Source organism: Eulemur rufifrons, chromosome 9 (genome assembly GCF_041146395.1).
Source record: "Eulemur rufifrons isolate Redbay chromosome 9, OSU_ERuf_1, whole genome shotgun sequence".
NCBI lineage: Eukaryota > Metazoa > Chordata > Mammalia > Primates > Lemuridae > Eulemur > Eulemur rufifrons.
This window is the reverse complement of record NC_090991.1, coordinates 17234040-17250861: the sequence shown is the minus strand read 5'-3', so window position 1 is coordinate 17250861 and position 16822 is coordinate 17234040. Positions and strand designations below refer to the sequence as shown.

The 16822-nt window shown below is 34.1% G+C and overlaps 1 protein-coding gene and 1 pseudogene across 2 annotated transcripts in view; one reads left to right on the top strand and one right to left on the bottom strand.

The window, feature by feature from the left end:
* Positions 1 to 16822, top strand: part of TAOK1 (TAO kinase 1) — a 125373-nt gene that overhangs the window by 34540 nt on the left and 74011 nt on the right. The gene's annotated exons all lie outside the window — the stretch shown is intronic.
* On the bottom strand, positions 1883 to 1980 carry LOC138392797 (small nucleolar RNA U13; annotated as a pseudogene).

The following is a 16822-nucleotide window of genomic DNA, read 5'->3' as shown; positions in this document are numbered from 1 at the left end:
GAGAGACAGGTCAATCCTCTTGCTAGATAACGCTCCACCACATGTCGCACAAACAACGCTGCTCAAACTACAGACGCTGGACTTGGAAACTCTCTGTCACCCACTGTGTTTACCAGACCTTGCACCAACTGACTACCACTTCTTCCAGGCTTTGGACCACTTCTTGCAAGGAAAAATATTCAACTCTCAACAAGCTTTGGAAAATGCCTTTTGCGCTTTCATCGCCACTCACTCCCCAAGCTTCTTCGCTGCTGGCATGAACAAGCTACCATTAAGATGGCAAGACTGTGTCGATAGTTTAGGCGCATACTTTGATTAATTGTACTGCTGCTTGTTTGAGATATAATAAACTACACTTTTGATTCAAAATCGGACATTTTATGTTTAATGATCTAATATTTCTTTTGCGAATTGCCTATTGACTTTTTAAAAAATTTTATTTGTAAGACTGTCTTTTCCCCTTTATTTTTTAATTGACAAATAAAAATTGTATATAGTTATTGTGTACAAGATGTTTTGAAATATGTATACATTATGGCTAAATTGAGCTAATTAACATATACATTACCTCACATTTGTGATTCTTTTATGATAAAACTACTGATGTTATTTTCTTATTTATTTGCAAGAGTTCTTTATTGATTTTCTTTTTTTTGGTAAGTCTTATTTATTTCTAAGACCCATTTATTCCTGTGAATACAAAGTAGTTTGAAAACGTTTTTAGCAGTTTGTAGTTCATCTATTAATTTTTAACAGTTTGGATTACTTCATGTTTTACAATTTACATGTACACTAGCTATTCTTTTTCATTAGAGTTTCTTATTTTATCCTTAGGTCTTTCCCATTATGACATAAGAAAAATATTCCAGTCATTCTTTCAGTTTTCATTTCTGATTAAACTCAGTCCATCTCATTAATTTTGGCATATGACATATAACGTATGGTAATCAAAGTAGGCTTTTTTGAAGTAGAAAGCCTGGAAATGAGAAGTAGGTTTTGCATTCTATTTCAATTCTAATTGAATGAAAGTGTACTGATAAGGACTATGGAACTCTAGACTTTATGGGAAGAATGCTATGGTGGATTATCAATCTTTTCCATAGGTATGGGGGAAGGGTATTGAGAGGACTGTGACAACGTTCATATCTGCAATCCCAAATTTAAACATTGTTCCAATAGTATTTGTTGACTATTCTCTTGGAAGTATCATCTTTATATGAATTCAAAGGAAAAGTTGTTTTATGTATGTTTTTTCCTTTTTCTTTTTGCTGTTTTTGTCCTGTTAACTATTAGGGTTACGTGAGCAACAAAACAAACTTAAAAGTTTTCCTACTTTTCTGCTTTGAAGTTTGAAAATACCTATAAAACTATCAGGTTCTAAAACACAGTTGGAAGTAATACTTTGTCACTTTGTTTATTCTCTTGTTGTCCCATCTCTTGAATGAGTTTTAGTATTAATAATTATTTTAAACTGTTGTTGGACTTTAGTTTGTTTACAGTTTTTTCCACTCCACAGCTTTTTATTTTGAAAAGTATAAAAGTTATTGAAAAGTTGTAAAACTAGTAAAATGAATACCCATTATACTCTTCATGAAGATTCACCAACTGTTAACATACTGCTACATGATATATTAACATATTGCTATGTTACATAGACACACTTCTTTTTTTCTTAGTCATTTGAGTTAGTTGCAGACTTTACTACCCTAAATACTTAAGCACATATTGCCTGAAAACAGGGCAGTCTCCTACTAAACAAAGTAAAACTACCACAGTCAGGAAATTTAACAGCAATCTAATGCTCTAATCAAATATGCAGTCTATTTTTAGATTTCCAAAATTTGTAACAATAAGGTCTTTTAAAACTGGATTTTTTTTTCCACATCAGACAAGTAGTGTGCCAATGTCGTAACAAGGTTTGAGGGCACATTTCACACATGTGCGTGAATACCCAATCACACTTATGAACTACAAAAGGATCTAAAAGTGGATTTTTTTTTTTTTTTTTCAATTCAGGACCCAGTCAGGGGCGGAACATTGCATTTAGCTTGTATGTCTCTTTAGTCTCTTTTAATCTGTAGAATACTTGCCTAGTCACTTTTGTCTTTCATGCTATTTTTGAAGAGTCCAGGCTAGTTGTTTTGCAATTACGTTCTGTTTTGACAGAAGAGCATTTCTGTGAGAGTTCCAAATTTGTTAGTGTGAAGTTGTAGATACCTAGTCTGTAATTGCATGCACCTGTAGTCCTAGTTACTTTGGAGGCTGAGGTGAGAGGATCACTTGAGCCCAGGAATTTAAGTCCAGCCTGGGCAACATAGGGAGACCCTGTCTCTTAAAAAAAAAAAAAATAAAAAGATAGCCTGTAATTTAATAATGTAGAGTTATATATATGTAATTTGGCAGTCTTTCCCCTCCCCGTCTTTGACTCAATAATCCTTTATGAGAATGTTTTTCAGTGGATGGAATTTGAGAAATAGAAATTTAAAAAATCTGTTTTGCAGAGTTGTTAACTTATAGATTTTGAATTATGATATTAAACTTTAAAATTCCTGCTTCACTCTTATCTTGCATTTAAGAGTCTGACACTTTCAAGAATAGTCATGATTCTGTTGTTTTTTTATTTGCATTTAAAAGATGCACACAAGGGCTACATTCATTGTAAGCAAAATAAACTAGAAAATTCTGATAAGTAAAATGAAAATAAATCTTCTATAAATCTTAGCACTCATGTATAGCAGCTGTTAACATTTTGGCATATATGCTGTCAAACTTAGAATGAGAGTGTTCGCATGTGAGAGAGACATTAAACGAATTTTGTGTCATATTGTAACTCTTTGTTGTTGCTTGCTTCGCCCTCCCCAGTAGCATTTACATTATTAAGCAATGAAAGAATGGAAAAGTAGAGGTACCATATGACCTTATTAAAAGGAAACAACTGGAAAGAGAGGCTTCTGTCTTATCAGTCAGCTTTTAGATAGTTATCAAGTACTATAAGTAATTCTTAATGGTTATATCAATTAATTTTCTAGTTCTCAGAATCTCTGTTGATGGGGATGGGGAACATTAGAGAGTACTAGAGAAAATTGAGTGCTTATGGAAAATTGCAGATTATGAAAATATTAAAATTTGTTTATTTGGTACTAAATTTTATATAAATTCCATGAATGAATTTTTTCTTATTTTAATTTTTAACGTGTTTTTAAAATAGGTAGAATATTCACTATTCAAAAAGTATCAAAAACACAGTAAAAGATCTCCTTTCCATTTTATGTCTCAGCCTGTTTTCTCCTCAAAGCACCAGTGCTGTCAGTTTCCAAGTATCCTTCCAGAGAGTTTATGTACGTACAAGGAAATATGTATCACAGAATACATTTGAAATGGCCAGTGACGTATAATAGTACTAATACTTTATACTAATACTAATATTTTATTTTTTTTTATTTTTTTTATTTTTTTATTTTTTTTTATTTTATTTTATTTTATTTTTTTTTCAATTTAGTTTTACAGAATCAAAGAGTCTAACAGTATATCTTGTTAGGTACAGTATGTCCTCATAATGTATACATTATTTCTTGTACAATGATATGAAATAATATGGGAAATATTCATGATAAATTATTAAGTGAACAGTGCAAGTTAAAAACAATAGTTTCATATTTTTTTCCCCACCCCCCCATACTAATATTTTAAAGTGTACTTTCACATGAAAATACACATTAACTTCTTGTGCAGTAGTAAATTAAAAGTATAAAAAAATGCCTACTTAAATGCAGAAAGAATGATAAAAACTGAAAATAATCATTTTGTAACTTCTAAGATAACTGATTTAGGCCATTAGGTGAAAGAAACTATTTCTCCCTTTTGTATAAAATATTGCAGGCTAGGCCAGTGTGGTGGCTCACACCTATAATGCCACACTTTGGGAGGCTGAGGTGGGAGGATTGCTTGAAACCAGGAATTGGAGACCAGCCTGGGCAACATAGTAAGACCCTATCTCTAAAAAAAAAAAAAAAAAAATTAAGTAAAAAATAAAATACTGAAGTGCAATTCTGATGCTCACCCCCTAGACCTAGCTGTGGAATCTGCCATGGGCTTAAGGGCATGGTCTCCAACAATACTGTTGTCACTTTTGTCAACAATACTGCTGTGCTTACTGTTACAGTTTTATTATAAAGGATACAGATCAGTAAAAGCCAAGACACATGAGAAGACATACAGGGTAAGGTCTGGGAGGATTCGAAACGCTGTTCTGTTTTTCTCTCCCTGTGATCAGGAAGCTTTACCCCCACCAACCAGGAAACTCACCTGACCTTTGGGGCTAGAGTTTTTAATTGGGGTTTTATTACATGTTGATTCATCACAATTATTGATTGAGTCATTGGCCACAGATTAGCCTCCTCCATAACAAAGACACTCCTATTACTTGGGATATTGCAAGGATTTAGAGTCTCTTCTAGGAACCAGGGACAAAAGCCAGTCAATTTTTTTATTAGTATTATATGGCACCATCATAGTTCCCCAACATACCTCCTCACAAGCAAGCTCTTTTACCAGCTTTTAAAATTACATTTCCAGAGATAGTTTTATATGTATAAGCATCTTTGATACTAATATTCCTCTCTATGATAAGAATCCCGTTTTCTTTTTTCTCTCTTGACTTATGTTTATGACTTTTTTCCATGTGCTTGCCTGCCCATCTGTTGGGGGAGGGGCATATCTTTAAAATTCTTTTTTTTTTTTTTTTTTTTTGAGACAGAGTCTCGCTTTGTTGCCCAGGCTAGAGTGAGTGCCGTGGCGTCAACCTAGCTCACAGCAACCTCAAACTCCTGGGCTTAAGCGATCCTACTGCCTCAGCCTCCCGAGTAGCTGGGACTACAGGCATGAGCCACCATGCCCGGCTAATTTTTACTATATATATTTTAGTTGGCCAGATCATTTCTTTCTATTTTTAGTAGAGACAGGGTCTCGCTCTTGTTCAGGCTGGTCTCGAACTCCTGACCTTGAGCGATCCACCTGCCTCGGCCTCCCAGAGTGCTAGGATTACAGGCGTGAGCCACCGTGCCCGGCCTTTAAAATTCTTATCTTCAAATTTATATATTGCACCTGCCATGAATCCTTTCTTTTCCACACCTCATCCTGAAGAAAGATGATCTTTCTTTTCTGAACTGTTACATTTCTGTGTATCTCTCAAGGTATAAGTCACTTATATAATGGTTTATCATAGTTACTTGTTCTCTTATATAATGGTTTTTCATAGTTACTACTTCTCATTGGAAATTTTAAGATTTATGAGGGAATGGAGTGTGTGAATCTTAATCTCCTTTTGTATTCCTCCCCCTTATAATATTTTGCTTGTAAAAATACCTCTATCTCTATAATTACAATGTCTAATTATATAATATCTAATTATAATATCTCTATAATTTTAATAATTATGTCTAATGTTTGATTGATTGATTGAGACAGGGTCTTGCTCTGTCACCCAGCTAGAGTGCAGTAGCATCATCATAGCTCACTGCAACCTCAAACTCTTGGGCTCAAGCAATCCTACTCAGCCTTCTGAGTAGCTGGGACTACAGGCACGCACCACCATGTCTGGCTAATTTTTTCTATTTTGTGTAGAGACGGGGTCTCACTCTTGCTCAGGCTAGTCTCAAACTCTGGGCCTCAAGCATTCCTCCCACCTCAGCCTCCCAAAGTGCTAGAATTACAGGTATGAGCCACTGCTCCTGGCCTATATATTTATTTTTTAAAAAATTGTTGTAGGTGCAATGGGAAGGTTTTTTTTTCCTGTACAATTAAATCCATTTAGAGGTATAATCTGTTGTAAATTAAATTCTATATTCAGATACCTTTGCAAATGTAGGGCTTTCCCTCTGCAGTCTATTTGAATGAAAAGGAAGAAAACACAGGCAAACTGCTAACAAGGATTTATTTAAGTTTTAGGATTTAATATGTAGGTGCAACCAAATGGGATTTTCAGAAATTGAAATTTCTGTTAAATAGAAGACTTTAGTAAACCGCTATGTTCTTCCTAATATATGATTCCTAATAAGTCAGAAGATCTTGTAACATTGCAGTTCTCCTTGGCAATAATTGACTGGACCCATATGGGTACTATCTCCTTTAGGAGAGATGTTTACAGTCGTAGTGTGTTTCTGGCACCTTGCCCATTTTGCTAATTTATATTGTCTGCCTCACTCCTATAGACATTTCAATTTAAGATCTTCAATGAATTCTTCAAATATTAAGATATCTTATAGGCTTTTTCTTTTTTTCTTTTTTGAGACAGAGTCTCTCTCTGTTGACTGGACTAGAGTGCCGGAGCATCAGCCTAGCTCACAGCAACCTCAAACTTCTGGGCTCAAGTGATCCTCCTGCCTCAGCCTCCTGAGTAGCTGGGACTACAGACGTGTGCCACCATGCCTGGCTAATTTTTCTATTTTTAGTTGTCCAGCTAATTTCTTTCTATATGTAGTAGAGGTGGGGTTTCACTCTTGCAGAGGCTAGTCACGAATTCCTGACCTCAAGCGATCCTCCCACCTCAGCCTCCTGGAATGCTATGATTACAGGCGTGAGCCACCACGCCTGGCCCCCATATAGACTTTTTGAATTTGCTTCTGCAAGTTGTGATCTGTAAATTGTCCAAAAGGAAAAAGTAAGTATCAATTAATACTTTATTGGACAGACTTTGAGAATTAGCTAGGGAATTTAATATACATGTTTAAATTCTAAGAAAGTAGAAAATATTTATTTTTATTATAGACTTTATGCTATAAATATAGCATAGAAGTATCATTTTACATACTAAATGGCCCATTGAAGTCAGGGCAGGATCTTTAATGTCTAATGAGCAGATAGCTAGAATGACTTGGAATCCTGGTTTTCTTTCCTTCCTTCCTTCCTTCCTTTTCTTTCCCCCTTCTTTCTGTTTTTAATTGATATATCATAGTCACACATATTTTAGGGGTACATGTGATATTTTGATACATGTATACAGTGTGGGAACCCTGGTTTTCTACGTGAAAGGCATTGGTTAAGAATAAGGTGCATGAGGCCGGCTTGCTGGCTCATGCCTGTAATCGTAGCACTTTGGGAGGCCAGGGCAGGAGGATTGATTCAGCTCAGGAGTTGGAGACCAGCCTAAGCAAAAGTGAGACCCCATCTCTACTAAAAAATAGAAAAATTAACTGGGCATTGTGGCGGGTGCCTGTAGTCCCAGGTACATAGGAGGCTGAGGCAGGAAGATCGCTTAAGCTCAGGAGTTTGAGGTTGCAGTGAGCTATCATGATGCCACTGCACTCTACCTGGGAGGGGAGGGGGATGGGGATTGCTGGAACCTGGGATTGAATTGTGGCTCTGCCATTTACTGGCTGTATGACTTTGGTAAGTTAATCTTTTTTTGTCTTCTTGTCTCTAAAATGGAAATGCTAAAAGTACAGGTCTCATAGAATTATTATGAGAATTATGTGAGTTATTTGTTACATGTTATATTATTATGTTTATTATATTTATTATAAGTGTTTCAAATAACCCCTAGCACTAATAATAATAATTGATTCTGAGGTAGTAATTTTACTTCTTGTCTTTGTGTTCTTAGCTGAAACTATAGGATTTGCTGCATGGTTCCTTTCAGCTATAAATTCTATTTTTGTGACCTTGGAGTAGAGTGAAATTTTAAATTATAGATTGATTAATTTTTGTATCTTTTATGCCATTTTAGCAGTCTTTCACGTCTAATCAACTTTAGTGGTTTATCAGATTAATTATAGGGAAAAGTAAAGAATGTCTTATTTAGTTCATCTTAAAATGCAAAAAGACAGACTATAAGCACTATTGTTGGTTAGGATGTGGACCAACATATATTAATATTGCTGGTAGGCGACCAAAATGTGACAGCCAATTTGGAAAACAATTTGTATTTTAGAAAGGTACATTTACCAGCAATCCCACTCCTAGGAATTTACCCAAGATAAATGAAAACACATGTGCTCATGAAAGACTTACATAAAAATAAAAACAGTTGTTCCAGGACTCCCCAAGGATGCTAAAATCCACAGATGCTCAAGTCCCTTATTAATACCTGCATATAACCTGTGCACATCCTCCCATATAGTTTAAATCATCTCTAGATGACTTATAGTACCTAAAATACAATGTAAATAGTTGCTATTTACATATATTGTTGAGGGAATAAAGAAAATGACCAAAGTATTTATATGTTTAGTGCAGTAGCTTTTTTTTCCCCCCTCAAATATTTTCAATCCAAGGTTAGGTGAATCCATGGATATAGAACTTGTGGGTATGGAGGGCCAACTGTATTCATAGCAACTATATGCATATTATCCAAAAATTGGAAACAAACCAGGTGACTATCAACGGTGAATGAATAAACAAATTCATTGTTTTATCCATATTGTTTTATCCACACAATTGAATACTACTGCAATAATATGGATGAATCTCAGAAGCATTATATTTAGTGAAAAAAGCCAGTCACCAAAGACTTCAAGGTATATGATTCCATTTATATGAAGTTCTAGAAAAGACAAAAGTGTAACGAGAGAAATTGGATCAAGGGCTATGGGAACTTTTTGGGATGATGGAAATATTCTTGATTTTGGTGGTACTATCAATTCTGTATATACATATATCAAAAATTATCAAACTGTACATTTAAAATGGGTGAATTTTAGTGAATGTAAATTACCTCAATGAATCTCACTTAAAAGTATGTAGAACAGTTATTGGATTAAGTAGTGAATTAATATTTATTACTATATCCCAGAGAAGTACATGATTGATACCTTATTATTAAGGAATTTACAATATAATTGGAGGAAAAGTACACAGCCACAGAATCACTATATCAATTAAAAAATAGTACTGAACCTCAGATACAGTGTAGGCATGGTCAGTTCTGCTATTACATGACATGTCATAAAAATCACCATGTTATAAAAATTATGTAGTAAAAACTCACGGAGCTTTTGGGGAAAATAGGGTTAGGAGCAACACTCAAAAACTTCATCAGTGACACATTATAAAAAAGATAAGAACTTAATAATAAAAATGATAGCATGTTTTACACATGTTAAATGATTAATACATACATAAATACTGCAATAAATATTACACTTTACCTTGAAAGGGACCTTTAGAGTTTGCTTGTGGAAGTGGATGTAGGGAGAGTTGTAGCTTATAAGTTACTGTGAAGTGGTGGAAGACAGGTTATCTGAAATCAGATGGAAAATTGTAACATCGGATGTAATGAGTATGTAAAACACAATGAACTGAGGTAGCTGATACATGTTTAAGGTATGCTTGCTTGTATATGTGTGTGTTTTGTGTATTCTTATGTGGCCTGGTGTTTAAAATGTAGGTTTTATTATTCAGTTGTAATGGGGCCAACAGACCAGGAGAAAACTACCATTGAAACGATAGTTTGTTACTAAAACTTCCAAGAGGAGGGAGCATGCCAAGTCATGTAGGACCATATGAGAAAGTACTAGCGTCAGTCAGGAGACAAGAGATAGCTAGGGGAAAATGTGGCAAGAGCGGTTATTGTGGTTTCTGTAGGAAGGAATAGGTGAAGCAGATTAAGCAGGTTTAGGATTGGCTAGTTTCAGTAATTTCAGTGGACCCTGGAATATAGGGGCTGCACCGGGTTGACTGGCACTTGGCCTTGGGATGCTTAAGGCAGGCTAGATAAAGAGCTAGATAAAGGAGATAGTTGGGGAGTATCAGTTTGGGATTGTTTGGTTTACATATGAAAGGTGCTCTCCCAGGTGAGTTGTTTGCTATCTATAAGAATTGGCTAGCCCTGGGAGGGGTAGTCTCTTCCTGTTCAGCAAGGCTCCGAATGCCAGAACTCAAGAATACAGAAAATAAGAAAGTACAGTTAATGTACTTTAGTGTATTTAGTTTAGCTGGGTGCAGTTTTCTGCATTCATTTAGTGGTTTCTAAGGGATGAAATTGAACGTAATTAAATGGGTAATTTGCATTATGCTAAAATTATTTTCAAAGTAAGTGTTATAGCAGAACTGACTGTGCAAAGTAGTATGTAATATTTGACTCCCTCCTTTGCATAGGTAATGATACAAATTCTATTACCATGTATAAATTTTAGCTTTATAAGGTTTATATAATTCCTTGGGACATGGCTGTATTTTAAAACAAAACAGTTTAATAGGAGTGATTAGTTTTGATCTTGGGAAAGTAATCGCAAATTTAAATTTTAACATAGAGAAAAATTTTACCTTAGAGTACATGTTCAGTGTGATTCAAGTAATTAAGATGAGTAATATTGTGTAGAAAGGAGATTGTTAAATGTGAACTTTAAAATGCAGTCTATATGGAAATAATGGTTGTATACTTACTAAATTATTTTTTATTTTTTAAAAAAATGAATCATGTCTGTTTTTATAATTGGAACCAGAACTTAAAGAATATTCACCCTTTCCTAAACTTGCTAGAGTATATAATGAGGCTTAAAAATAAATGAAATAATAGAATATTTAGATAGTCATTCATCAAACAATTTTTTGATTGTCTGCTGTGAAACTGTCAGGTTCTTTGGAGGGGCCTACGCACGTAAACAACTAGAATATGATATAGATAAAATAAGTGTTAAAATGGAGATACAAAATATAATAGAGAGGAAGGAATTAATTTCAATTGACGTTTTGTGAAAACTTCATGGGTAGGGTATTTCAGGTATTTCTTTTTTTTTTGAGACAGGGTCTCATTCTGTCATCTAGGCTGAAGTGCAGCGGCATCAGCATAGCTCACTGCAGCTCCAAACTCTTGGGCTCAAGAGATCCTCCTGCCTCAGGTTCCAGAGTAGCTGGGACTACAGGTGGACACCACTGCACCCAGCTAATTTTTTTATTTTTTAGTAAAGACAGGGGTCTCGCTTTTGCTGAGGTTGGTCTTGAACTCCTGGCTTCAAGCCCTCCTCCCTTCTCAACCTTCCAAAGTGCTAGGATTACTAGAGTGAGCCACTAGGCCTGGCTTGCTATGTGATTTTGAGAAAACACACTTGACCTTTTGGAACCAAATAATCTCTTAATTTCTTTCAACCCCAAACTGTTGTAATTACATATAATATTTATAAGTAGGTTGAAACAAGTGTCAAATCAGCTCTGTGTAGATTAAGCCTGATGAGTCGTGCAATGTCAAATTCTTATTGACATTTCTCAGCTTTATTTATAATTCTAGTTATTGGTATAGTGACATACTTGTGTGTCTGTTTGTCTGTCTGTCTGTCAAGGGAGGATGTAGTAGATAATATAATCTCTGCCAATTCTGTGTTAAGAGGCAATTTTTCTTTCTCTAAAGGGACTGAACATTTGACTAAGTTGGCTGTTTTCTAAGCCTGAACTCTGATTAACAGCTGTAGGGAAAAGGGCTTTATAATATTAAATCAGTTGCTTAGGACCAACAATGTCCTTTTTGTGAAAATCTGAAGGTTCTTAAAAGATGGAATACCATGACATCATCACTGTTGATCCAAGGAGCATTCCTCAAGTAATACTGAATGTGTTGTGATTATCAGTACCCTTCCCCCATTTTCTTTTTGTTGCATTTGACTGATGTTATTGTCAATTATTTGAGTATGTTTTGCAAATCTGGAGGCATTATTTAATTCTGAAAATCCCATTTTGGTCTGAGATTTTTTAAATAAATTATATTGGTTTTTTGTTCCAGTTTCATCAGCTCTCTTGGAGATGTATGGTTTAGGATCGAACAAAGTGACACCATCCACAAAAATTATGTATGCCTTTTACATTTTCAACTGTAAATAGCCTAATAAATGATAGGCTTCTCTGGTCTATTTTTGTGGAACCAAAAACAAATTAGATCTCATTGGCTGTTTATTTGCTTGTTAATTTCTTTTTATTGTTCTCTTTAGTAGGAAGGAAATAGTAAGTTACTTTAATGATATTTTCCCCTAAGAACAGATTAGATATGTTAAAAATGTAATCTAATAGCCTTTTTTTAAAAAAAAAGATTATATGCGTAGTCTCATAGACCTTTAAGAACTTGTTACAAATATTTATATCTTTTAAGCCTCATCTCTAGTTTATCAACTTGTATTAGTCCTATATTTTGTTGGGTATTCATGTATGTGTGTTGAGCAGACTAGAAGAGTTATGGAGTTTATGATTAGAGGTACTGTGAAAGCTCCTCTATGCTTTTCTTTTCCCCCTGTAGTTTTTCACAACAGGTATTTAAAACGGACAAGACCTTTCTTTGTTAGTTTACATTGATGACTGTGTTGTAGTAATATTCTGAATGGGTCCAGGGCAACCAGAATGGTGCTAATTTTTAAAATAAAGTACTTTTGGGAATTTGAGTTTATAGAAAAGAAGCAGTTGTGCACTAGATGCTTTTAATTCTTCTAGCCTAACAGTGTTTTAATGGTGTATTTCATGGATCTCTAACTTCTTTGGAGTTCTCATATTTTTATACATTTTAGTTATTGTTTGTTCTGTCATCTGACAGTCTAAACAATATGCATAAATATTGTAGAAATTGAACATGTTATTATTTAAAATTTGGAACATAAGGAAAGTATAGACTTGTGAATATTGGCCATAATGTTGGCGGTAACTACCTAAAAATAATCCTTAACATTTTGGTATATTGCCCTCTTTTCTCTGCAAATTATTTTATATTATTGGTACTATATTGTGTCTACAACATTTTTGTTTTTCTTAAATCTTTTTATTACAAAATCAAACAGATACAGAAAATACATTAAACAAATATATAGCTTAATGAATTTTTGTAAGTCAGTAATACCCTTGTGACGACTACCTAGGGCAAGAAATAGAACTTGGCAGCCACTCCAGAATTTATTCTGTATGTCTCACCCTAGTCATAAACCCTCCTCCCTTTTCCCTAAATTAATCACTATCCTAACATTTATGTTACTTCTGGGAGTTTCTTTATGGTTTTATCACCCAAGTGTGCATCACTAGACTCTATTATTGAGCTTTGACAGTTCTTTATATATTCCGGATACAAATCCTTTTTCAGATATGTGATTTGAAAATGTTTTCTTCCAGTCTCTGGCTTGGCTTCATTCTTTTAACAATATCATTTAAACTTTGCAAATGCATTAGTTTTCAATTTTGATGAAATCCAAGTTAGCAGTTGTGCCTTTTGTGGATCACACTTTTGGTATCTTATGTAAAAACTCTTTGCCTAACCCAAAGTTAGAAAGATTTTCTCATGTGTTTTCTTCTAAACATTTATAATGTTAACCTTTTACGTCAGATATGTAAACCATTTTTAGTTAATTTCTCTATGAAGTATGAGGTGTGAATCAAAATTCATTTTTATATTTATGGTTGTCCAATTGCTGTAGCACCATTTATCAAAAGATTATCTTTATTGCACTTTTATTAAAAATCAGTCGATTATATTTGTATGGTATATTTCTGGACTTCTGTACTGTTTCACTGGATTATGCTGTTCTTTCATTCAATACCACATTATCTTGATTATTTGTAGCTTTTTGTTAAGTCTTGAAATCAGCCAGTGTAAGTCCTTCAACTTTATTCTTTTTTAAAAAAATTATTTTGTCTACTTTGGATCTTTTACCTTTTCATATGCATTTTAGAATCAGTTTGTTGATATCTGCAAAAAATCCTGTTGGACTTAGAGATTGTGTTACATCTATGAATCATTGACTTCTTAGATCAATTGGAGAAGAATTGCTTCATAACTATTTTTAGTCCACAAACGTGGTACATCTCTCCATTTAGAAAGGTTAACTTTGATTTCTTTCTTCAGGGTTTTATTCTTATTACATAAATTCCATTCACATATTGTTAGACTTATATCTTAAATATTCCATTTTCCTCTTGCTATTTTGTACATTCTTTGGAATTTTTTATGTGCACAGTAAGTCAGTAAGTAGAGACAGTTTTCTTTCTATTATATATGCCTTTTAGTTCTTTTTCTTGTCTTTTACACTAGAATTTCTAGTACAGTGTTGATTAGGAAGGATTAGCATGAACGTTCTTCCCTTATTTCTAATCTTTAGGGGAAAGCTTTCAGTCTTCAAGCTTAAGTATGATGTTAGCTGCAGATTTTTTGTAGATACCCTTAACAGGTTAAGAATATTCCTTCTATGCCTGGTTTGAGAATTGTTATCATGAATGAATGTTGTATTTGTCAGTTTGTCTGCCTCTATTTATATGATCATGTGTTTTTTCTTCTTTTAGTCTGTTTAGAATGGAGAATTACAATGATTTGCTGATGTTGAATCAGCCTTGCATTTCTGGTATAAATTCTACTTGGTTGTGATGTAGTATCATTTATATATATTGCTGGATTTGATTTGCTGATATTTTGTTGAAGATCGCTTTTGTATAGATGAGGGATATTGGTCAGAAATCTTCATTTTTTTGTATTATTGTTCTTGGGTTTTTTTTTTTGATACTAGTGTAATGATGGCTTCATAAGATGAATTGAGAAGATTCCCATTTCTAAACTTGAAGAGTTTATATAGAATTTATATTATTTTTTCTTTAATGTTTAATAGAATTTATAGTGAAATTGTCTAGGCCTGGACTTTTCTATATGGGAATATTTTAGACTATGAATTTAATTTCTTTAATATACATATGACATTCAGGTTATCTGTTTCTTCTTGAGTGAGTTTTGGTAGTTTATATCCATCAAAGAATTTGTCCTTTTTATCTGTGTTGTCAAATTTATGAGCTTTTAGCTATTTGTTGTATTTTGTTGTATTTCTTTCTTTTTTTTTTTTTTTTTTTGGTATCAGGGTCTCACTCTGTTTCCCAGGCTAGAGTGCAGTGGTGTTATCACTCACTGTAACCTCAAACTCCTAGGTTCAAGCAATCCTCCTGCCTCAGCCTCCCAAAGTGCTAGGATTACAGGTGTGAGCCACCACACCTGGCCCACCAAGTTTTTATCCTTTTTTTTTTTTTTTTTTTGGTGTCTTTTTTCATGGTCCTTCCTCTAAAGTTTTCTTTTCTTTTTTTTTTTTTTTTTTGAGACAGAGTCTCACTCTGTTGCCCAGGCTAGAGTGAGTGCCGTGGCGTCAGCCTAGCTCACAGCAACCTCAAACTCCTGAGCTCAAGCGATCCTCCTGCCTCAGCCTCCCGAGTAGCTGGGACTACAGGCATGCGCCACCATGCCCGGCTAATTTTTTCTATATATATTTTTAGCTGTCCATATAATTTCTTTCTATTTTTAGTAGAGGTGGGGTCTCGCTCTTGCTCAGGCTGGTCTCGAACTCCTGAGCTCAAACGATCCGCCCACCTCGGCCTCCCAGAGTGCTAGGATTACAGGCGTGAGCCACCGCGCCCGGCCTAAAGTTTTCTTTTCTATGTTATCAAATATATCTGGCTGGTCTGAAGGTAGTGAGTTATCTCACTTGATTGTTCACAGTCAGTTACAGATTGAACTCCTTGTTCTACTACTTTCCCCCCTCCTCACTACTGCACTTGACTAGTCTTTAAAAAAAGATAAAAAAAAAAAATAAAAATAAATATCAAATATATCAGTCTTTTTCCTTACTGCTTTGGATTTAGATCATAGTTAGAAAAGTTTCCTTACCCTGGTTAGAGAGAAATTTACTCCTGTTTCCTTCTAGTACTTACATAGTTTCATTTTTATATTTGCATATCTGATCTATATGTAATTCTGATATTCCATTTGAGGAAAGGAATAATTTAATTTTTCTCCCACATGGCTATTGGGTTCTCCCCAAAATACTTACTTTTATCAAATCAACTTTTTTTCCATTGATTTAAGATGCCTTTTTGTTTTAGCCATTTAGCAGTAATGTTTATGTATAGTACGTGATGGGTATATAACTTTATTTTTCCAAATGGATTACCAGTTTTCCCAACAATATTTATTCCTTCTCTAATTGTATACCAAATTCCAAGATACACATTCATGGGTTTGTTTCTGAACTTCCTTTTAGATTACTGATTTATTTTTCCTTCTTCTTTTAGTATTCTACTCTTGCGATGGCAAGTTTTGTGTCATCTTTTGGTATTTGATAGAGCAAGTATTCTAATTCCCTCATTATTTCTTGTCTCTCTGATTTTCTGGAAGTTGGTATTCTTAGGAATTTATTCTGTTTCTATCAACTTTAATGGTTTTCCATATCATAGTTTTATGTTTACTATTTGTTCAGTATATATTTGTGGAAGTGAATTCATTTTTAGGGGTTGCATAGAAAAGGAGAATTAAGTGTATTCTTTTATTTCAATAAATATTTATGTAATATTAACTGTGGGGATTGGGGGAGGTGGTAGAGCGATAATACAAAGACGAATGAGACACATGATGCTTGCTTGTCTAGGAAAGAGAGGTAAATAATTACAATATAATATGGTAAATGCTGCAAGATGTTTTGGGGAATGGAGAGTGACCAACTTCTCCTAATAGAGTTAAAATTTTACAAACATGGCTTTTAATCTAAATCTTAAAGATTTTTGAGTGGGAATTTATTAGGCAGATAAGGAAGAAGATGCAAATCATGGAACTAGTTAGAAAATTTTCATGTAAAATAATTCTTGTAATGAGAGTACTAAAACTTGATCATTCGGAATTCTTAAATAAGGTCTTAATTAACACTGAAGCTTATTTTTTAATTTTTTTACAGGTTGATTAATTGAATATTAATACTTTATGTGGAATTTAGTTCAGCCTACTCATTTTAGGGATGAGAAGTTCAGTGACTTTGCTGTAGTTACGTATTCTTGGAAGAACTGTGATTAAGATTCTTTGTTCCAGGGAACTTCTAGAGCAGGGAAATTAGTAAAGGAT